Consider the following 24,792-nt stretch of genomic DNA (forward strand, 5'->3'; position numbering starts at 1 on the left):
CCACGGTGTGAAAGTGGTAATCATGAGGAAGAGACGATTATTCCTTCCCCTCAAAGCCAAAATGTGGTATTTGTGCTGCAGCAAAATGGGCAGTCTTGCTCTGAAGACAACTTTAAGTGCAATGGCAAGGCAGCAGGGGAAAGCCACATATAAGTCAAGCTAGATAAGAAAACATGAGATATAACTGTAAAAAAAATGACAGTAGCAAATGCATTTATTTACAAAATAGGTGACATTACTCAAATTATAATCTATTCCCTTAAGAGGCATAACATCACAGATGATGTAGTAAGCTCAGATATCTCCCAAATTATTGGGTTGACATGGGTTTAATGGTGGCCAACAGATTCACTGGAATTGAGAAACTGTAAGCCTTGAAGGAAAAGTGCTGGCAAGTTTTACTTTAGGATGTAGCAAGTGGGTTTCCTCATTTGGTGAACCCAGGGTCACTTTTTTATTATACCTGAAACTCTAAGTCAGGCTAAATCATTGGGCCTTTGGCAGTCCTTCCCTTGAGAGGCACTTAAACAGATTTAGTTTTACCAAAGAGCAGTGTAAAATTCTGACCATTTTTCACTCTGTATCTGAGCAGAGAGATGGTGTGAGACAAACACTTATGTCAGGTAGCTTGGAAGGAAGACCTTCGAAATATTTGGGTGGGGTCGGTTCCAGTGGTGAGTGTCAGTGAACCTGCCAGCCTGCTGAGTCTAAAGTAATTGTTGCTTGCCTAAGGTTTTCCTGGTTCTTTGGGTGATAGATTTGACAGGTAGGAAGAAGTTTGTAAAGAATTTTCTCTCTGATTTGTAGAGATCCCACATGGTGCCTGTATGTTTCTGCGTGTTTCATGGGGTGGTGTATTTCCACTTTAGAGCCTACTTACCTTGTGTTCACTATTGTGCCACTCTCCCCAAAGATCAGTGTGTCTTAGGCAATGAGAAAAATGATGCTTCGCTCTGAAAAGGCTGCTCACAAATTATCCCTCAGTCAAAACAAGAACACAAATGAGTGCTTCCAGGAGCCTATGAATGAGCAATGTCTGTGGGGACCAGAATCCTCAAAATCTGATTTAACTAATGACAGAGGAGAGCTGAACTGGGGACTAACACAGAGAACTCTTCCCTGTGATAAAACAACCTTTTCCCTTTTTAGTTACCAACACAATTTGGGCAAAACACAGATTCTATCTTTTTCTAAAGAGTCAGCAGAAAACCCCATTAATTGTACATATGAAGGTGATATACTGATAGATGGGAGGAAATAAGCCAAAATGGATATACTAATATACTTTTGCTCAGTCAAACCAGGATTTTAAATTAGAAAAGGCAAGGTATAAAAGGTGGGGGAAAAGAAAAATTCATAGTGCATCTAGGGTCTGGTTACTGGAATTAATAGGTTTTTAAAATTCTCAACATCAAATGAGAGGACATTGACCAAGTAAGATAAGGTGATATATATTCCATCTCATACAGAATGTTAAAATGGAAAATATTCAACTGTTCTCTCAATACAGTTATTGAACTTTGCATTTTTCTTTTTAATTCCAGTATGAAAAAAAAATCTAGAGCTACAAGGAATTCACTCTACTTGGAGATATTTGGACATGTGTAAAGAGTATCATCTGCTTCACCAGCTGGGGGAACAAATATTGTCACATGGCAATAATTCATTCCAATTAATTATGCAAGTCCCCACATACCTTTAGCCTTTCTGATTTTCAAGCATTCTGGAGTTTGTGTAGGCCAAGAGGATATGTCTGAACTCTGAAATCTGATTACCTTTCTTTGGTTGCTAAGGCACAGTGTCATGGCTAAACACTGTTCCTTCTGAGTTTGATGAATACTTGTTCATGCCCTGGTGATGCCTTACTGAAAGAGTCCTTTGCCCAGGATTCCTGGGGACTCAAGATGAGAGCTTCTGTTTCTCAGCTGACTGGGTCAACTCAGTGTGTTCTTGACATTGGTCTTTTGCCCTGGATTGCTTGTCTGTTGTGCTGAGCCTTGGTCATAAGCACAGACTCCTTCTTCCTTAATGGTTGCTTCCCTGTAGAGATTTTCCTGGCAGCAGAAATGAGTCAGGACCACCTTGTGCAACTGCATTTTCTGAATTGTGACTCTCCTGGTGAAGTGAGTGATGGCTCAGGCACACCCCTCTCAATAGGCTTCTTTGTTCCTTGTGTAGATTTTCTTACCCACTCGCTCATCAATGATCATGACTATGGAAGTAAACCAAAGTCGTAGGGAAAGGCAGCTTTCCATAATTATATCACACTCTTCATTCATGGAACGGTTGCTCCCCAGTTACCTCGTATTTGCCCTGAAGTATTTAAACTGTTTCTATAATAATAAAATCTACTTCTAAGTGATATTTCTGGCTGCACTTGTGGGTCTATAAGTAGTTGAATTTTCTTTAAATTCACTTTTATCTAGTTCCGGGTAGCAAGGGTAATTTCTTGAGATGTTAATTTCTATTTTGTTCTCACTGCTTTTTATTGTTCCTCTCAAATCTCAAGAAGGTGTCCTGGCCCTTCTGTGGCCTTTCCTCTCTATTGGCTTTGATTTACCTAATTAATGAGAATATATTAGAATGTCCTAGAGAGAAGAAAGGATAGAGGTGAGTATTAGATTTTAGGACCAGACTTGAGTGAAAGTGAAATATCTGACGAATCTCTGAGATTAGGAGAAGGGGTGAGAATGGCAGAAGTGATGGGTTCCTGGGGTTGGAGATTGACCCAGAGTAGATACCTAGGCCTACTTCCATGCAGGGTCCTAGACGGGTGATTTCTATCCAAGTGGGGGACATCAAATACTAAGTGTACCAGAAATGCAATTCTGGGTCTGAGCTTGACTTGGAAGGCCTGGAGCTGCCCCCCTTTCCAAAAAAATCCAGCTTAGACAATGGGCATGTTGACAGAGATAAGCATGGTTTGAAGATTACAGAACATTTCCACAAATGCCCTGGACTTTATAAGCTTCCAAGACCTCCATTTATAACCCTGAGAAAAATCACAGTAATGATCAAGAATATATGTCTCAAAAAAAAAAAAAAAAAAAAGAATATATGTCTCACTAACCTGGCCAAGGATGGAAGCAAATTAAACATCATTCAAAAAATAAAATAACAGCATTTTTTTCATCCAGCTATTAAAACCATATTTATTACTAATTGAAGATATTTTTTTTTCCAGTGGGGCCTTCACAAGGAGATAATAGTTGAGATGAATCTTAATGAATGAGTAGAATTTCGCTAAGTGGAGAAGAGAGTGTAGAGGTTTCCAGGAAGAGGATTTATTCTAAAGAAAGGTGTAAAGACACAACATCTCGAAGCATCTTAGAAAATAGCAAATGATCCAGTGTAGCCCTGTAGGTTGTAACAAAGAAGGCTGTGTAAAGACTCTAGAAGGTAGGTGAAGCTTCTTTGTGAGAGACCCTAGAATACCCTTGTCTAAAGACAATAGCATTTTTAAGTAGGTGGGTCGTATGCGTCATCATATATTTATTGTTTATTCATTCACTTTATTACGTACCTTCTCTGTGGTATGCATCATCCTAGGGGCTTGGAATTCAGTACCAAACAGAAACCTGCTAACATTCTAAAGAGGAAAGAAGCCTATAAAAAATCATCAAATAGACAATATAATGTTGGATGCTATAAGTGCTAGATGGTAGGGACTTCCCTGGTGGTCCAATGGTTAAGATTCCACGCTTCCGCTGCAGGGGACACGGGTTCCATCCCTGGTCAGGGAACTAAGATCCTGCATGTCACAAGGTGTGGCCGGAAAAAAAAAAAAATGATAAGGCGGGTAAGTGTAGGTGGTTAAAATAGAATGGGGCAAGGGCATGGAGAATAATGAGAGAGGTTTTATTGGCTACGATGGCTAAGGAAAGTCTCTCTGGAAAGAAATAAGGGAGGAAATCATAAGAATATTTGATGCAAAAGCAGTGGTTGTGCATGAGGTTTATGCTTTTAAAGGATAACTCTGCCTGCCGCAAGGAGAACTGACTGCAGAAGAGTATGAGGGAGACCAATTAGAATGCTCTTGTCATCCAGGCCAGAGAGGAGCTGGCAGTGCAGGAAGTGGGGTAGATACAGGGCCCAGAGGCAGGTTTGAGGGAGAAGGTAAAGAGCCTTTTCAGTAATATTGGCAAATAGGGTTTATTCTGTAGTCTATCTCTACAGGCAATGCAGAGACACCTGGCCCAAGAGGACAGTAATTTAAGCCACTGCTGGCTTTTTACTGCACATTCATCATGCACAGTATTTTCACTCCACATTCATCCCTGTAAGCTGAGGAATCCCGCCTTGGGATGTGGAGTCTGTGACATTAAGTACTGGTGCATTCATGCTTCCCCTGACCAAAAGAATACTGATGCAACACTCTATTTGTCTCAGCTGCAGCAAACGCAGGGTAACGTCTTTTCTCCTGATCTTTGTCTCACTACATAACTGTTCTATGAGGGTAAAAATCCTCTTGAGTCTTCTCAGAAGTAAATGTGTTAAAAACATAAAGAAGCAAGTATTATAATGGTTAATTTTTTTTTTCTGGTAGTATACACAGATTATGTGCTTTTAGCTTCAAGGAAGAAAATAAGAAAACAATTTTAAAAAGGCAAATATACTGGTAAGTTCATTTACTAGAGCTGAATTTTTTTCCCAGGCACCTATTCCATCCAATACAATGAACCCGAATGGATGAAATTCTACAGTTCAACTCAGAATAATTTTTGAACAAAGTACCACACTTCTTATTAATTCATAATCGTGCTGCCCGTTAGAGGTTGAAAAGAGAAGAGTAGGCCAGATGGCAAGCAGTGAAGCTATTCAGAAAGATATCAGGGAGCACAGGAGACAGTGCGAGGGAGAAGAGGGGTAAAAAGCGGGGAGATCATACGAGGCTTTTGGAGACAGGCTGCATTGGGAGATGAGTGGGCACACAGATTTTGAGGAATATTCCAGAGCTTGGCTAGTGAGTGGGTTAAGAACATAGTCTCTCAGTTGATGGTTGGGTTTAATTCCTGGCTTCAGCAGTTACTAGCCCTGGGACGGGACAACTTACTTGAACTTGGTGTGCCTCAGTTTCCACATCAGAAAAAGGGAATAATAGCGCTTAACCTTGTAGGATCATTGTCAGGATCAAATTAGATTTTATACATATAGTTCTTCATATAGAGACCGGCATGCAAGTATTTAATGTATTTTACCTATCATCATTAGACTGCATAGTATTTGGAGACCGATTGGATGTGGAGTGTAAAGATACAAAGGAATAAAAAACAAAGAGCCTCGAGTTTCTTACTTGATCCTCTTGGTTGATGTTTCATCACATCTTTATACCAGAACAAATATTTAAATCAGACAGAGGAAAAAGTTAAAAGACGTGGTCTTGGTTTTAAACCCACTTGTCCTGGGATGCGCTACTTGTTGGTGCACATGTATCTATAGTTCATTCCTTTTTACTGTTGTAATTCCATTGTATGGATAAATCAAAATATAGAGAGTGGGTGGACATTTGGGTCATCTTTATTGTCTTGATATTGGGGACAGTGCTATGAACATTCGCATGTTTTGGTGCACATATGAACGGAATTTAGTTGGGTTTATGCCTAGGAGTGTTTGTCAAGAGCTCCGCAGGCAGGTCTCGTAAGTACCATATCATCTCGCTCTTCTGGTCCTCTGGCTTTGCTTTCTTTTCTATGTTTCAACTCGAACGCAAGTGCCTTTTATTCTCAAACTCTAAACTAGATGCATGGGGGAAGGAGATTCTAGAAAACATAGCTGTTGGCCTCTTCTTTGTGATGAGAGAGCTTAAATGTGGGTAGGGATGATGCTTAACTGATAACAGACAATACAACATGAGCATCTTTTCGTAGGTCTGATGGTCATGTGGATATTGTGTTTTGCATTGTGTTTGTTGAATTATCTTGCCCATTATTTGTTTGTAAGTCTTTTTTATTTGTAAATAAAATATTTAAATATTCCAGATATGAGCCTTTTATCGGGGATAGGTTTTACAAATAGCTTTTCCTACTCTGCAGTTTGCGTTTTCTCTCTTAATGGTGTCTTTTAATGAATAGAAGTTCTTAATTTTAATGTACTGCATTTTAGCAATTCTTTCCATTATTGTTAGGGTCCACGATAAGATGTTCAATAAGTCTTTCTCTGTCATTTGTCCAAACTTTTAAAAAATTGAAAAGATTCTATTTTAGGTATGTGTCTTGTAAACAGCCTTCTGTTATTCTGTTTCCCTCTCTCTCTCCCCAAGTAGCTTGGTATTTTTATGTTGCATTATAACTATTACTGTGGTTACCCCACTACAAAATACCTCCTTGACTTGTCAATTTCTAGTATATGTAGTGCTTTTACCTCGAAAGTGCAAAAGTTCTAAAATACTTTGTCTATCTAGCCTTGTGAGTCTGTTGAAATCTGCTCAGTCAGTCAGAAGTTCTGCTCGACTTCTGAGTCTCTCACCAGCCTCTTCTGGACACCTGAGCAGGTGTTCTCACCAGGCACCTCTAGGACAGAAGCAGTGTCCACAGTCCCACGGTTCTTCACTGCCTTGCTATCTCTCTGAAAGGAATAAAAAATATATAATCAATATAGTCTATTAAAATGCAGTATGGTATTTTGAAATGAATTTTATTTGCTCTTCTAGAGAGGGGAACATAAATAAATCATAAGCTATTTTTCTTTAAAAATTTCATAAATGCATGAGTATATAAGATATAATGTCTCAAACTGTAGCCTTAAATATGTAAATGAATTATGAATGAGAAAAAATTATCCTTGAACACCATTACTTTTCTTCTTCTGAACTTCTTTGTGCATTATTTCTAAGTAACCTTAAGTGTATCGTAGAGTTTTTAGTGGGTCTCAGGGACAGTCTTTCAGTGTAAGTATGTTTTCCCCAAGTAGGTTAGAGAAATGACACACACTCTGACTTTGGAATTTAACTCAGGTCTTAAGTTAAATCAAACTTAGTATGTTGAAAGTAAGTAATGGAAAGAATTCTTGAGAAAGCATCTTCTGCTAAATTTATATTTTGGTGTATCTTCACAAGTCTACTCCTCACATGTAGTTTACAATCAGTAGCCTTGAGTAATCTTGGTTTACATTACTTTTTTTTGTAGCACAATGAATAAAGCAGTATTTCTAAATATATCAGAAGACTTTAGTGATTCTGCCTCAGTTGGGGTATGGTTGTATAGAGATGTACCTGCTATGTATTGCTTCTTCTGTTTTGTATTCACCTTTGAGACTAATTTCAGTTCCCCTGAGTTTTACCAACAAATTAGAATAAAGCCATTCATGATAAAATATAATCTAAGGAATAATGATAAACATTCCTGCATTCAAATGGCCTAGAACAAACACTGTGTTTGGCTGAGCTTGACATTGTGAGGAAAGATTCTGTGCTTGACATTTATTCCTACTGGAGAGTCACTTCATGTAAGTCCACAAAATATTAAGGGCTTAATATTTTCTAAACTTGTTTTTCCTTCAGAATAAGTAAAACATTTGGCAGGTTTATTGAACTGTTGATAGAGCATGATGCCTCAGGGAAACTAAAAATCTTTGGCTACACTAAAGTGCTTAAAAATAATGACAGTTCTCATCCTTAGTCAGGGCTGGGAATGCATATCAGATAAGAAACAACCTTAAGGATGATGCAGAATGAATGACTGAGAAACAGAGGAGTCAGAATTGTCAACCTCGGGAATAAAATACTGACCTTTAACTCTTTATCTTCTGAATAAAACTATTTCTCCTAATGTACTGTTTTTAATATTTTGCAAAAAAAGGAACGAATAAGTAAAGTATTATTTTTCGTATTGATCTTCCAATTCCCTATGAAGGATCATAAGCAGACTTAATGACATTGTTTATTAATCTTAATGATTTGGGGGTTTGAATAGCCTTCAAGTTAGGTTGCAAAAATAATGTTCATGTAGGGTATTGTGAGATATTTACAGAGACAGTACCTGTCTCATGAGTTACAATGTTTCTATAAATTCTTTGTAAATCAACTGTTTGAAGTTCAGAACTGATTTCAGGTGGAATTAAGTTCCCTCATATATCCTGCAGGTATCTCTTTTGTATTAGAATTTACTTTTATTTTGTGTCAGACTTCTCCCTGGAAAATGAGCTAGTTAAGGCCAGTAATCATGTCATTTTTTTTTTCTTGGTGAACACATTTATTTCATATTGAGGGGATGAGGTATTGCTGACTCTGTCAGTGTGTATGGAGTGGTAGGGAGACAATCAGAGGGAACCTGACATGTTCTCAGAAGTCATGTTCTTATTCATTCATTAAGGATGCTATACACAGCATTCAGTTGGTGCTCAACAACTGATAAATCAACTAAAAATAAGTTGTGTTGTAGGCAGACCATAATAGTCTATGATAATGCGCTAAACACTAAATAGCACTAGCTTGCTCTCTTGGTCCAAAAAGCATATAACTCTGCAAAGAGGAGAAAGAAGTAGAGGAATAAAGCAATATGAGGGAATTTCCTGCTCCTTTCCTGGGGACAAGGCTGATACTACATATTATTTTGAGATATCTGATGCCAATTTATACAATTATTCGGTACCTGGGAAACATACTGGTAATTCCAAGTAAAATTTACTTGATATGGCTTTTTGAAACCTCCAAGTTCTATCAAACTTAAGGTGAGATTGCAAAGCATCAAGTATGCAAACTCTTCTCTTCTGGACTTTGAAGTTATGCAGTTTTAACATATATATGAGAGACTCAACAGATAATAAAATTTGTCAGTTGTGTTTTAAACAAATTAAAAATCTACAAATGCAAATATGAGTTGAAGCCATACGAATACCTTTATATTACGAACATAGGCAATAAATTATAGAGTGAGAGTTATTTCTTGAAAATGCAAATGAATCCATCTGGAAAATATGATGAAATCCTAGTAATTCAATGAGAGGAAAATTTTTGGAAAGCAGTAATGATTAGAGGCTTCTAGATGAATCATGGTTGGCGCTAGATAACAAATTAAAAATGAGCTTTCAATCTTGGGTAGTGGTGACATCTTTTGGGGATGCTTATCCACAGACTGAATGTGATAAATTCACAGGTACAAGTCATTCTCTGTATGATTGCAGGGGGTGGGCCTGAAGTTGGGTCACCTGGACTGGAAAAGTTTGGGTCAACTGAGGGGAATGTTTTGACCAACTGGGAGGAGATAACAGAAATAATTATGTCTTTAGAAGAACCAACTTTGGAGGAAATGTTCAAATAATAATATAGATTAAATTGCTCAAGTCAAATCAATGAGAAATTATGGCCCTCTCTATTTCAAGATAGGCTCTAAAAGATAGTACCAAAGGTTTATTTAATTTTCTTTAAAAGGTCATGAAATATAGAAGCAAGAGTTAGAAATACTATTCGACATCTTTTAGAGATGTAATAAAGCAGTTTACTGGTAAGATAGTGCACTTGCTTGAGGGCACTGTAGAATTTTGTCCACTGAAATATAAGAGTAAAATTTGGTTTCAAATGATAATGTGAAATTCTTCTCCAAAAGTATGCCTTAAGATATTTGGAACTTTTTACCTTGCATTAAATTTTCTTGATCATCAGCAATTTGTGCTGATAATCGAACAATTATTAATTTTCAAACTTTCTCTTGGTATGCCTTTCTCTGGAATTGGCTAATCATAATTTTTAAAAACTGACTTTGTTTTAGCAAAACTATTCGCAGAAGTTTGCTATTTACATCATTAACCTCTCTCTAGAGCTTCTAATTTTATTATTGGAAGAGTAGGTAGAAACTTCCTTTAGAAAAAAATGCCATTCAAATTGCAGGGTCTTTAACAGACTCACAGACAGAGATCAGACTTGTGGTTGCCAAGGTGGGGAGGGGGAGGGAGAGGGATGGACTGGGAATTTGGGGTTGGTAGATGCAAGCTGCTACATTTAGAATGGATAAACAACAAGGTCCTACTCTATACCACAGGGAACTACTGGGATAAACCATAATGGAAAAGAATATTAAAAAAGAATGTATATATATGTAAAACTGAGTCACTCTGCTGTACAGCAGAGATTGGCACATTGTAAATCAACTATACTTCAATTAAAAAAAAAAAGAATCCAAACTGCAGGGTCTTTTACTTTTTAAAGATCTAGTAAAAGATCTCTATTACTATGCGATCTTCCAAGCAGAATACTTTAGAACCAGTGCAAGTTAACACATTAACTGCATCAATCAATCTTAATATTTATACTTTTAATCCTCTAATATATGCTTTTCTACATGATATTAGAGGTGCAGAATACACTTGTTGGTAACATGAGTTTTTCTCTCAGTTCTTATAGAATGAAATCAGATTATAGGTAAATCAGTTTATTGAAGCTCTTAGAAAACTTCAGTTAGCTGGCTTCAAAAAGCTAAAATTTGATAATTCATTCTCCTCTATTGTCTGTTTGGGTTCATACATTTTCAAATGCCCATCATCACTGCCCTCATCCCACTTGAGTGATCAAAGGCACTGGTGTTTTGTACTCTCTGAGCCTGACAACTGGTATGTAGTGCTTTGTCTTTCCCTACAAGTGATACAATTATTTTAAGACATTTCTAAGTTAATGGAATCCTTCATTTCCTCCACAAGTTTATAGTGAAAATATATGTCAAGATTTATGTGTGTCTCTTTTTACTTTTCTGTTTTTTCTTCTCTCATTCTGTGACATTAAATGATAACATTCAGTCTAACTCTGTATATAAGATAGTTCTGTAAGTGCAATTTCTTTTATTTTTATCATGGTTATGATTTATCACATTGCACTCCACAAAATGTCAACATTTCTTTGCTAATCTATTAACCCCATTGCTTGAATAAAAATGCTCCTCATGCCAGCCACCTCAATTCTTAGACAAGAAAGTAATTTCCTTATAAGAGAGCATCGTGGATTTTCCGACTCAATTATTTTGTGAAAAGTCTCTAGTGTGAGTTTGAAGGTTACTCTTGTATTCTATACTTACTACCATTATCAGAAATTATCTCTTCCGTGTACATTGAAATGTGCTTATTTTCAAATAGTTTCATATTGTGAAATCAAAGAGGAAATATATTCCTAATGGAAACATTAGAAATCCTATAATTTTTAAAATTGGTTCATCTTCAGCATTTAAGTCATAAAGAGGAAAAGTCTAATTCTAATAGAAAAGCAGAATTGCTAAAATTGTATTTAAAGAAGCTTACTTAATGATTTAGTTATAAATGTCTTGGGGGAATGATAATTAAAAATCAATTTCAATTTTAGTTTGTTACCTCACAAGATTTCAAGTCATTTAACAAAAAATCTGAAGCTCTGAGAAATGTCAAGTTGAAGCTAGTTAAAATATCTGGCCATTGGAAGTGTCAAATATTTGAAGTACACAGGGTCTTAGAGTACATTAGAGTCTTAGAGTTACATTAGAGTCTTAGAGTACGTTAGAGTCTTGTTCTGCATGTATGTGAGTAAATTTTAATATCACGGATTAGGACCTCACATATTACATTTTTACTGTTTTCTCCAGTTAGGGTATAAACACCCTGAGGGTAGTGGCCAGATTGTAGGATTATTTTCTCCATACACAGTTCACAGTTCTTTGTATATAGTAGGTATGGGATAATTGATATATTTACAATACTAACGTTCTTAATAAAAACTGAGAATGATAAAGCACCTTATTTTCAAAGAAAATGCCAGCCACGCAATATTATTTTGAGAAAACAAAGTGAGGAAAACAGGAGGAAATGAGGAAAGATTTAATGAGGTATCTCCTGTCAGGCCCGGTGCTTATAGAAAACACCATAACAAAGATCAAAGGACCTGCCATAATCATACTGTTCATCACTGACAGGAATGAAAATATGTCCATTAAAATATGATTTTTCAAAATCTCAGACTTTTTTTGGAACTTAATTGGATGTCTTTTCATACCTGGAACTCAATTTGGGGAAGATTCTGGAGGAGATTAAAAAAATAGTCTAGCAACCCATCAGAATTTTCCCAGACTTGTTGAAAGGTAAGAATTTTGAATTTGGATTCACATGCTGTGAATACTGGCATTCATTTTATATGACATTCTTGGTTATCTTTTTAAAAACTGCATTTCTGGGGATCAGGCTTGGCTGTGTTTACAGAGAGAGGATAATATTACATAAAGAATTAAACATAGGATTATAAAATACGTTTCTCCAGAGCTCATTTTAGTGTTATGAATGTGATACAATCATCTTTCCAGAACCCAGCCATGAGTGTGCTTTTTTCATTAATGTAAGAGGGTCTAACCAGGTATGCCCTATTTCATTGTCTCCGGGTGTCAGAATGAGGCAGTGAGAAGTGGCAATTATCAAGACCATTTAAGCGTGGGATGTTTCTGTCACTTTTATATCTGGTTTTGTGAGGTCGGTCTTTCTGAGGCTGAATATGCAGCTTTCCAAAGACAATACCCAGCTTATAAAGTATTTTTTCTCTGAAATATAGCTCTATAGTGTTACAGAAGAACCTCTTTACCCATTTGCCCCTCAAGGGGTCTCCATTATTGATCACTCTTGACCTCTGTTTGCCCTGGTTCCCTTGCTGTGTGCGGAGAGGAAGCTGGGTCTGCACACATGGCTTGCCCCCTCTCTCTTACTCATTGGCATCTAGCTGCCTGCAGGGAAACAGCTCTGACTTTCTCCTGGACGTGTGGCATATGTGGCAGCCACATCCCTCACCTTTCAAGAGGATCCCGCTATTTCCAAGTTTACTGTGACCAGTTTTGTAAGCAGGCCTAATTCAGGGGTTCCTTATTAGGAAGAATATATTTTCCCTAAACTAAGCCTTGTTCTATAAGCTCTGTCAGTGCATGGCTGACTATTTTTTTTTTTTTTTGCGGTACGCGGGCCTCTCGCTGTTGTGGCCTCTCCCGTTGCGGAGCACAGGCTCCGGACGCGCAGGCTCAGCGGCCATGGCTCACGGGGCCCAGCCGCTCCGCGGCATGTGGGATCTTCCCGGACCGGGGCACGAACCCGCGTCCCCCTGCATCGGAAGGCGGACTCTCAACCACTGCGCCACCAGGGAAGCCCTGGCTGACCCCTTTGTCTCAGTTGTTCAGGTCTTGGGTGGAAAAAGCGAAAGTGTTATTCATTGGCTCTCTAAAAATCCTAACGTTAACTTTTACTAATATAGACTTAACCTTTTAAGAAGACATAAACATTATCCCATTAAAAAAAAAAAAAAAAAAATATATATATATATATATATAATCCAAGCATTAATCAGTCTGGCCTTATGAAGTTTTAGCTCTTACTAATCACTGTTCAGGTCATCAAATGATTATACCTTTTAGGTTTAATTCTCCTTCAGCTACATGCTTCTCTTGCACTTCAGATTTTGTTATTAAAAGTGCAGTTTTCTTCTAACCTGTGATCGACTGGGATGCTAGATATTTTGCTTCATGCTTATTTACTTGAAAAGCATTAACTAATCAGTGAAACCTGTATTTAACCCAGCCCTTTCTTAACAATAAAGCTAGATATGGTATTTAAGTTTTCCCATAGCTTATCTTTGTGCTGTGAGATTTCTCAGTATTAATGTTATTTCTTCAAATGGTAGAATTTGACTTTCTGTGCCAGCTTACACATAGCAAGAGTTGACCTTTAATATTTCTTCCCCATTCCTCAGGTGTTAGTTTCATCTTTCTCAAACTCTTCTAATAATTCCTTGACTTTGAAGCCTGCAGCCGATATAAATGCTTTGGCTCATTGATTAACTTTTAAAGCCAGTTATTTATCTCATAGGAAGCAGTAGTTTCAGTAGCTGGCTTTTGTCAAAGGCTTTAAAAAAGTCTTGTTCTACTTACCATTGAAAAATACATGTATTGTAAAAGGAGAAAAATCAACACATAGAAATGCTACTCATTAACTTTTGCCATTTTTGACTTTCCCTGTGTCTAGGGTATCAAAAATTAACTGGAGAAAATCACGTAACCCCACAGATTTTGTCCAATACAAATCCATTCTGAGCTTCATCATTTGACCAAAAAGTATCATTTGGCAATTCTTTATTTCTTATTAACTACCTGTTTAGCACATTTCTTACATCAGTTCAGAAGCAATGAAATAATATTTCTCTTCTATTTCTTTGCAGTATTATAATTTCTTCTGTTTATCTCTGTTCTCCTTACCTCTAATCCCTTATGGTGTGCAAGGGTGCTTCATAGACACCAAGTATACCTTTATAAAGACCCCAATGGCTGGTTTCAACCAGATTTTAAGCTTCCTTAAGACACGTACTATGTCTTAAATAAATCTATTTCTAGGCCAGTGTTTTGTACACGACATACCTTCAATAAACCTTACTGAAGATAAATGAAGATTGTTCTACAGTAAAACTGCTTTACCTGTAACTTAGTTATAGAAACTGACTGTATACTGTGATTTAATTGCCTCATAATAAATCATTCTTTTTCAATTTGGAATAAGAGACGATCCTTAGTCTTAAAATATGTCTTTTTATACAATACCTAAACAATTGGTTGGCAATTTGTTAAAATAAGTATAAATTCAATTTCACATTATCTTTATTCTTTGTGATGAAGCATCTGCTTTTTAAAACTTTCTATTGCTTATATTTGTAAAAAATAAAAACATGAACAAAAAAACAAACAAAACCAAAACAAAACAAACTCCCCCAAAACAGTTGATTATTCACTTATTTCCTAACAGGCATAGCTTCTCTCTCCCCCTCCTCTCCACCCCCCGCTTTCCCCTCTCTTATCTTCCCCCCTTTCCCCTCTCCACCCTCCCTCCCTCTCCCCCCTCTTCTCAGACATCTTGAGAAATTGAAATCTGTCTTAAAATCTAAGAGATACGTTACATTGTGAATTTAAAGAATCATATGAGTAAACTTGTAAAAGAAAGAAAATGCCCATGAACTTGCTCTGGCTAGAGCACTTAGACCAGAAGCTGGGGGATGGGCTCTGAGATCTCCCTCACCTTCCACCGACTCACCAGGGTCTCTACTCTCCTTCCAGCTGTGTCCCTGCTGTGAGGCTCCCCATGAAGTAGTCCTGCTATTCTTAGATGACTGCTGACATCTACTCATCTTGTTAGTTTTTAAATTTAATTCATCCAACTATTGTCACGATTAGCAGGTTTCCTATTACTTTCTTATATTTTTTCTTTACATTTCAGTTTGCTTATTTAAATAGTTTAACTTCATGTAACATTGTCACCATAGTCTGAATGGTTGTCAGGCATTTCCCATTTGAAAATACCATATAGACTCTAGTATAATGAGCTGGAAATAAAATTTTACCATCAGTAGCGTTAAAGATGTAGAGTGCCATTGGAACAAATAATAGATAGACTCCTTTTAATTAAGCAAACACACTTTTTGTGTGGTAAATGCACCATATAATTACTATAGTTTTATATTCATAAAGCAGAAACTATGCTTTATGTAACAGTTTTACTTCAGTAAATATTGTATAAGATGATTAAAAGAATTAATTTAGTTGCAGCCTGGGTAGATCCATAAAACTAGAAACACCATAGTAAAATATACTCTGAAGCAGTAGGAACATGATTTCGATTAAGTTTTTCTCCTGTTACTTTAAATCCTCTACAGGATTTAAATCCTAGCAGAAGGATTGTTTGAAGAGTAAATAAACTGAATTGTACTTTAGGGTCAAAACTAGTGCTAAAACGACCACTGCAGAGGAAGGATAACAGCAAGATAGTTTTCCATAAGTATTTTCGCTTTAAAATAGGAGTATAATTCATCATTGTGCTTAAATGATAAGAGTAGCATTTCCTATTCCCACAGGTACTTGTGTTATGTGCTCTGGTATTATTTTAGATATAGAATAAAACCAATGCTTTGGAAATAAATATGATTTTGAAAGTTGTCAGGCAAGCATGAAACCACAGCATGTGAAAGTAGGAAGCGCAAAACTAATGGAGTGGAATTCATGGTCTGTTTTCTGTACCTCCTGACTAATGTTCTTATGGAGGAGGTTTTCTTCAAAGAATGCACCATAATTATAGCCAAGGGCACATACACTTACCATACGGCTGGGCTGTGTGGTGTGATGTAAGAAATGCATTTGCATTGGAGACTGAAGTTTCTGAAAAGATCCCCTCTGGTACGCAGCATCCTGTGTACCAACCACTTCTTAAATCGTTTTATAATAAGATATATTTTCAGGAGAAGAAGAAAAACAAATGGTTTCAGACCAATTTTACATTTATCTGGGCAATTCTAGAAAGCAAATGCATTTTCCTTGATTGGGTGGAGGGACTCAGTGGTTCTTGGGTGTTAGGGAAGCATGGTCTTAGACACAGGAGAATGCGTCCTTACCCTAAATGTGTCCCCTTTGAACCGTCAATATCTCCTCAAATTTAATTCATAAGTACAATATAAATAGAAAAACAAATGGCCCTTAAAATGTCTGACATGTTACAGACTGGTAGCATCCATAACTGGTGCCATGTGGCAATTTGATGATTAAAATGATTACAGAACAGGTGGCATTCAGCATTACCGAAGAGACCACACATCAGTCATTCAAGAACAGGAGTCAGTTAAGCTTGTCTATTAAAATGCAGCCCTGTCTGCAGTCTTGAGCTACTTCTAGAGTAGAATTTAAAGGCCACATATTCTCTGGTGCTTTTAGGATTAAAAAAAAAAAAATGCTAAAGTATGAAATGTCCCTTTTATTCCCTGTACACAATTAACAAGGTAACAACATCAGGCCAGCCTTCCAGATTTGTGAATCATCACAAGATAGAGAAACAAAGGACAGTGATCAGCCTGAATTAAAGTTTAGTTTAATTTCTGTTGTTTTCTGAACTGTGAATAATGTATATTTCATTGAGTTCTCTTATTCAGTGGGGTTTCTGATTAGTTTGCGGGCCTTTTAAAACAAACTGCATGTAGCCATTCCTAACACACCTTTTTTATGGAGAGCTTGGATGTATTTGTTAGCTCCTTCTTAATAATGATAGGGCATCTGGCTTTCTGCTACCATCCTTTTTCCAGATGTAAAGATACAGCTGCTGCCTTGGAATTACATTCAGAAAGTGTCACACCTCAAAAATCACTTGTTCACAATTCAATTCTATCTTCCCCTTCCACTCTTTCTTATTTTCCTCTGGCATTCTTGGTGACACCCCTCATCTTTCCGGAATTCAGGCTCAGAACTTTAGGGTCAGCCATAATTGTTTGACTGACTGACTGTAACTTTTTCTTTGGATAAAATTTCAAATTCTTAAAACATCTTGCATGAGTAACACCTGTGTGCCAGTTATCCAGATTCAGGGGTTGTTCACATTTTGCCTCATTATTTTTATTATTCTTTTTCTCTTTTTTCTTGATATGTACCTAACTTGAAACATTTTAGACTGAGGTATGTCCCTTTGCTCCAAAACACTTCCAATGTATTGTCTAACAGCAAGGACAATATCGTATATCACCAGAGTATAATTACGTGATATGTATGTGATATAATTATTTGACAATATAATTATCAAAGTGAAAAAATTAATATTGATAGAAAAGGAGGCAAGAATATACAATGGAGAATAGACAGCCTCTTCAATAAGTGGTGCTGGGAAAACTGGACAGTTACATGTAAAAGAATGAAATTAGAACACTCCTTAACACCATACACAAAAATAAAATGGATTAGAGACCTAAATGTAAGACCGGACACTATAAGACTCTTAGAGGAAAACATAGGCAAAATACTCTATGACATCAATCACAACAAGATCCTTTTTGACCCACCTCCTAGAGAAATGGAAATAAAAAACAAAAATAAACAAATGGGACCTAATGAAACTTAAAAGCTTTTGCACAGCAAAGGAAGCCATCAACAAGATGAAAAGGCAACCCTCAGAATAGGAAAAAAATATTTGCAAATGAAGCAACTGACAAAGGATTAATCTCCAAAATTTACAAGCAGCTCAGTATCAAAGAAACAAACAGCCTAATCAAAAAATGGGTAGAGACATTTCTCCAAATAAGATATACAGATTGCCAACAAACACGTGAACATGTGAAAAGATGCTCAACATCACTAATTATTAAAGAAATGCAAATCAAAACAACAATGAGGTATCACCTCACACCAGTCAGAATGGCCATCATCAAAAATTCTCCAAACACTAAGTGCTGGAGAGGGTGTGGAGAAAAGGGAACCCTCCTACACTGTTGGTGGGAATGTAAATTGATACAGCCGCTATGGAGAACAGTATGGAGGTTCCTTAAAAAACTAAAAATAGAACTACCATATGACCCAGCAATCCCACTACTGGGCATATACCCTGAGAAAACCAAAATTCAAAAAGAATCATGTACCACAGTGTTCATTGCAGCTCTATTTACAATAGCCAGGACATGGAAGGAACCTAAGTGTCCATTGACAGAAGAATGGATAAAGAAGTTTTGGAACATATATACAATGGAATATTAGCCATAAAAAGAAATTAAATTGAGTTATTTGTAGTGAGGTGGATGGACCTAGAGTCTGTCATACAGAGTGAAGTAAGTCAGAAAGAGAAAAACAAATACCGTATGCAACACATGTATATGGAATCTAAAAAAAAATGGTTCTGATGAACCTAGGGGCAGGACAGGAATAAAGACGCAGATGTAGAGAATGGACTTGAGGGCACAGGGGGAGGGGAGGGGAAGCTGGGACGGAGTGAGAGAGTGGCATGGACATATATACACTACCAAACGTAAAATAGATAGCTAGTGGGAAGCAGCCGCATAGCACAGGGAGATCAGCTAGGTGCTTTGTGACCACCTAGAGGGGTGGGATAGGGAAGGTGGGAGGGAGACGCAGGAGGGAGGGGATATGGGGATATATGTATACATACAGCAGATTCACTTTGTTATATAGCAGAAACTAACACACCATTGTAAACAATTATACTGCAATAAAGATTAAAAAATATTGATATAATATTGTCTGATCCACTATGTTTTTCCTGGCCCAGGATACAACCTGGGATCTTGTGTTGCGTTTAGTTACCATCTCCGTTAATCTATCGTTCTTGTAGCTGTTAGGAGGGCTATGGTAGAGATGCTGATATTTGAGTATCTGTCCTCGGGAGAAGCAGTTTTCTCAGGGGAAAGTGAGATTTCAGTTAGACCAAGGAGATGAAAGAAACAGTAGAGGTGCTGTGAGGATTTTAGGGATTTTGCTAACAATTAGCCCTGAATTTCAGATGACCCAGTGGAAGGGTTTTGGGAGTTGAGAAGTGATGGCAGATTGAGGAGGAGATATGCAGAACAGTGTGGGATGAGATGTGAAGAAGGCCACTTGAGTTTCTTGTGGAGATTGACATAAACAGGCGAAAAGGGTATAATGAGATAAGTGAAATGAGCATTGAGGAGAAGTGGCTTGGTGTCTTGCCAGGAGCATGCCGACCCTAGAGCTTCCACGTGGCTCCAGCAGGGGGGCCGGACTTGGAGCAGACCTACTTCAGGCATATGAGCTCCTTACTGATTTCTCAAGACAGAGGCAGGAATGTTAAATGTATATACTGTTTGTTCTAGCAGTTCTGCTTAGGAATGGAAGATAAACTAATTAAAAAGTAATGAATTTCTTTAATTTTTACTATAAATCTCTTTTCTTTTGATTTCAAAGAATATTACTGGATACTTAAAAACAAGAAGTATTCATGTACACCAAACAGATAATTCCTAATAATAATGGCTAATGAGTAAACCCTGTCACCTTAAGAATTAAAACTAAAGACTTTTCTCAAAACATATTAATCGATAAACTTTACTACTCTTTCTGTTTAAAGAGAAAAGCTTTCCCTGTCTAAGGACATGAAAGACTGCTCTAGGTAAATAGAAGAGATTAACATATTTCAAAGGAAAGCCTGGTATTTGTTTCACAAGACGGTTAATATAACTTACTGGCAAGGTATAATACACAGAAAAGTATATTTAGACTCTAGAATTATAGTGAATATTTTCCTTTAATTACAAAATTGGTGAAGATAAAAAATCAGAAGCTAAAAAAGAATACACATTAACTATAGCATATTAAATTTAAATCTTTAAATCTACATTTTGGGGAAATTAAAAGTTCTGTCTACCTGCTAATAACACAGAAGTTTGCAAGATTATACCACATATTATTATTAGTGGAGAGTAGGAACCAGGAGTCAAGGATTACCTTCAGGTTATATACATATTTTTCCATTGCAAAATTTGTTCTATCATGTTCATATATTACCTATTCAAACTAAAAATAAAATCGACTATATTTGCTTGTCAGTGTACAAACCACTTGTCTTGATATTCAAAATTCTCCAGTCCTAAGTATTCTACATGCCTCATTTTAGGTAATCCTCACAGTATCCCTTTAAAAATGAGTTGTTATTTCTAGATTTTATAGGAGAGAAAACTGTGATTTACACAGATTGAGCAACCTGCTTAGGATCACACAGCTAGGAAAGAAGAAACTAGACTCTGAATATAGTAGTCTTTATGCCCCTCTCAGAAGGGGCTGCCAGGGGCTCAGCCAGCAGGAGAAGAGCACTGAGCTGTTCAGGGTAAGAAGAGCCATTAAAGCAACAAGCAAAACACCGGAAGAGTTGAGTGTTGAATCACTTCCTGCTATGGTCTAAGCAAGAGGCTAAAACTGGAGAAAATGCCAATGGCCCCGTTCCATCTTCCCCCACGGAACAGCACACCGCACCTATGCACCCATCCAGGGTTAGGTGGATCAGCACAGGTGTGAGGGTCGTCTCATTGTTGACAGAGCACAGAACAAAAGGTTCCGGCAGTTTTATATCCAGGGGAACTTGAGGTGGGAGAGCTTGGAGGAGAAGAGTACTGGGTACTCAGAGTAGGACAAAGTCTCTTCAAGACCTTTGCCCAAGGTCTCAAATAAAAGAGACCTAGGAAGGTAGACGTGTGAAGATCATGACCAGCCAGGGGCGCCTGAGTCCACGGCAGCAGCTCTCTTCAGAGACCACAGTGCATTGGCTGTGCACCAAGTCTGGTGTGGGGAGGACAGCCTTCCCCCAAAGGAAGGCCAGGCAAAGCCTTTGTAACTGCCTGTGGTCAGAGCTGAAAAATCACACATAGGTTTTTAACCAGCAGCCAGACTCTTTAGGGACCTCATATCCTTTTGCACAGAACACAGAAACAGCCAGATATGACTGAACATCTTCCCCTGCAGTATTATTGCATCTTGCCTAACTTTGCCACCTCTTATCTAAGGCTGGTCCTTCTACGTGTTCTAGGACTTTGGTTCCAATTTCTCACCTAGGACCTATTATTGCCTTATTCTTCTTTAACTGTTTCCTCTCAAAGGAATTTCAGTCATCAACATTTAAACAGCATTATCTTCCATCTTAAAAAAGAACAGGAAGACGGTTATCAATGCACTGTTTGTTCTGCTGATGCAATTTACTAGCTGACTGTGGCATCAGTATCCTTAGATCATTTCCTCATCTTCCTGATGCCTTCCAAGTTCACAGGTTGACTGGCAAAGAGATCATAAAAAATAGAGCTCTTGTGAAAAAGAATAGTGTTTAAATTAAATTGAATGAGAATATTTAGGATTTTTTATACCTTTTTGGTTACAAAAATGTGAACATGGTGAAAAATAATATTAATTTTCCTTTAGTAAATATTCTGAGACTTCAGTTCCAAGTTTATTACCCTCCAAATCCCACTGTTAAATAGCATCTGTACTCAGGCTGAAACCCCCTTATTAGAACAATCTTTGGATTTTTACCTTTTAGATTTATAAATTTATGTCAATGTCTACTCTAGAGTTTATTGATATATATATAATTTATTTAATAAATATAGATTTATTATAGATTAAGTATGTCTTTTACTCAAATAAATGATACTTTAAAGCATTTTAAAAAATATTTGAAACATGATATTGGGATGTTATTGAGTCTTCAGTGTTTTCCTATTGCCCTCCACTGATTCCTATTCCCCTAGCCCACAAAGCTTTCTTTTAGTTCATTTCTTCAGGGTATAATTCCATTTTAAGTGATACTAAGTGAAAAAAGATTTGATTGCATTAAAGAGTTCCTATTGCTATGTTAGCTCACTAATGTGGACACCTTCCAATGACAGTTACTTGCATTACGGGGAAACCCGATCTTGTGAGGCCAGAGGAAGATATATCTAGTTGAGGCTGCACTGTTTAATAATGGTTGAGGGTGGTGGGTGGAGAAGCCTTCATTCCTAGTCAGCATGGTAACATTATGCAGAGATACAGAGAGATGTCAGGGATTTAGTTGGGGCGAAATTGAAGCAAAGTTTGATTGAAGGATTCAATTTGAACTGCCATGCATTTTGAAGGTGGCATTCTACCTCTTTGGGAGGGCCAAGTAGCATACCAGATCCTAGAAGAAAGAGGGCATGACTAGACATATTTTCGGAGAAATGAGAGGGCCCTTTGGACATGTTTGCAGGCAAGTCTCAAGAGCAAGGTGGCCCGTGAGGTGCCATGTTGGAGATGGCCTGAATAGGTGCCATGGCCACTGGCTTGTGGAGAGGGGCACATCTAACCTTGGGCTTTTGCTTTCTGCTCTGTAGCATATTTTGTTATCTAGCCTTTTATAAAATTTGGTTAAACTCTCTGGCCTGTGTTAACTGAGCTTTGTGGGAACTCGAGGAGACTGTTCACATTTGTGACTCATTAGACCTGAAGATGGCTGCAACTGCACAAAGAATTGGTTACCAGGCACCAAGAATCCAGGAGCAGTGTTCTAGAATAAGAGGTAGAACTGGATGATGAGACTAGATTTGTGGAATATGTAAGCCTTCCCTAGGGATTCTCAGAAATACTGAGTGATAAGAACATTGTAAACACTGCCTGCAGGAACATAGAATGGGTGCTGTCTACAGTAGTTGATTATTGCAGTGAAGGTTGGAGAACATATTGCCTTTAGTATTATCTTTATATGTATATAATTACTTAGGGGTTCTTAATCTGGGATCTCTAAGGGATGTGTGGACAAGCTACATTATATTCAACATTTTGTGTATGCATATATCTTCTCTTGGGAAAAAGAGTTATAATTCTTATTAGATTCTAAAAACAGCCCATAAGTCAAGAAAAGGCACAGCTATGTCTCTGGTTATAGCATATTAGCTTCATATGTTTTCAGAATTGTTTTTTCTTCTTTTCAGTTTAACATTATACTTTAAGCATTTTCTCCAGATAATAATTATTATTTGAAGGCAAGAATTTTGTTGGCTGCCTCATATTCTAAAATTGAGATACATTAATATATTTAAGCATTATGCTGTTATTAAACAACTCGTTTTCTAATTTTTCACTATTAAAAATAATGCAGGTATAGCGAACAGAATTCTAAAAGTGGCCCTCCAAGCCTCCCTGCCCAAATTGTTGGAATCTGTTGAAGACATGAGATGTCATCCCCGGGACTTTGTTATGTATATGACACAGTTGACCTTAAGATAGGAAGATTATCCTATTCTAATCACACAAGCCATTTTAAGAACAGAGTTTTCTTTGGCAGAGGAAGAAATCAAAGAGGTTGAAAGCAAATGGAGGATTCTGTGCTCTGTTGCTAGCTTTGACAATGGAGGGTGCCATTTGCTCAGGGCTGCAGATGGCCTCCAGAAGCTGGTTGCAGGTATCCTGTTCCTGTTGCCAACTTTAATGTGAATGTTACTGTTGTCTTACTTCTGAATATGTTGGTTTTAAAGTAGATGGTTTTTATTATGTTATTAGAGTTTTCTTCTTAAGTCCCATGCAGTATGATCAGGAGGATAATTTATTCAGATATCAGATTTATTCTAATAGCATCTGTGCTTCTCCCTTCTCTCCTTTTCTTCTGTGAAATATAATGAAAAAGCTTATGAACTTCTTCATGAGCCAAGTTTGGCTATTTATATTTTCTGAGAAAATCAAAAATTTCACAAATATTTCCAAATATATTCTATATAATGTTTTATTCTGTTTATTTAATCCAAGAACCTATGGCTATGCTTCATTATTACAATTAAATTTATTTTTTAAAATACATTTTAAAGTATATTTGCTTTATTTTAAAACTATTATATTTTGCAATAATTTAATATTTAATAATTATCTTTTACATTTATTTATCAATTCTGTTTCTTATTTACTCTTAAATAATTTCTGCTTTTAATTTTAGTATATGTAAGCTTCATGAGGGTAGGGATGGTGTCCATTGTGCAGCAATGAATCCCCAGTGTCTATAATATACCTGGCACCTAGTAGATGGCAAGGTATATTGGTTAACTGAATGAATTACACTTCTTAGATTTTTAAAAAATCTGAGTCAAATATTTAATTAAATAGTGAAATTGTATAAGGTGATTAAAATGACTTTGGGTCTCAGCACTGCTTTGGCTGTTCATGTAATCTGTTGATTAGTTTTGTGGCAATTTTCATCATTTTCTAAATATGCTAGATTTCGCTTACACCTTTCACCCAGTAGTTATTTAAATTAAAATGCCCTGATCATCAGGTATTTTGTTTAAACTTTTACTAGTAACTTGAAATTAGAGAACATTCAGCTAAGACACTAAATACTATAAATATTTGTGGCCTAATATATGTTTAATTTTATAAGTGTTTCATAAGTGCTTAAAAGAAATCTATACTCTGTTCATAAGTCATTTAATGATTTTATCATAATAAGAATTCTATGGCCTAATTTTATTTCCTTCCTGATTTAAAGGCTGAGAAATATGTTAATGTCAACCACAAAAACTTTAATTCCTTCCTGACATTCTAATTATATATTTAC

Source organism: Phocoena sinus, chromosome 12 (assembly GCF_008692025.1).
Source record: "Phocoena sinus isolate mPhoSin1 chromosome 12, mPhoSin1.pri, whole genome shotgun sequence".
NCBI classification, from domain to species: Eukaryota; Metazoa; Chordata; class Mammalia; order Artiodactyla; family Phocoenidae; genus Phocoena; species Phocoena sinus.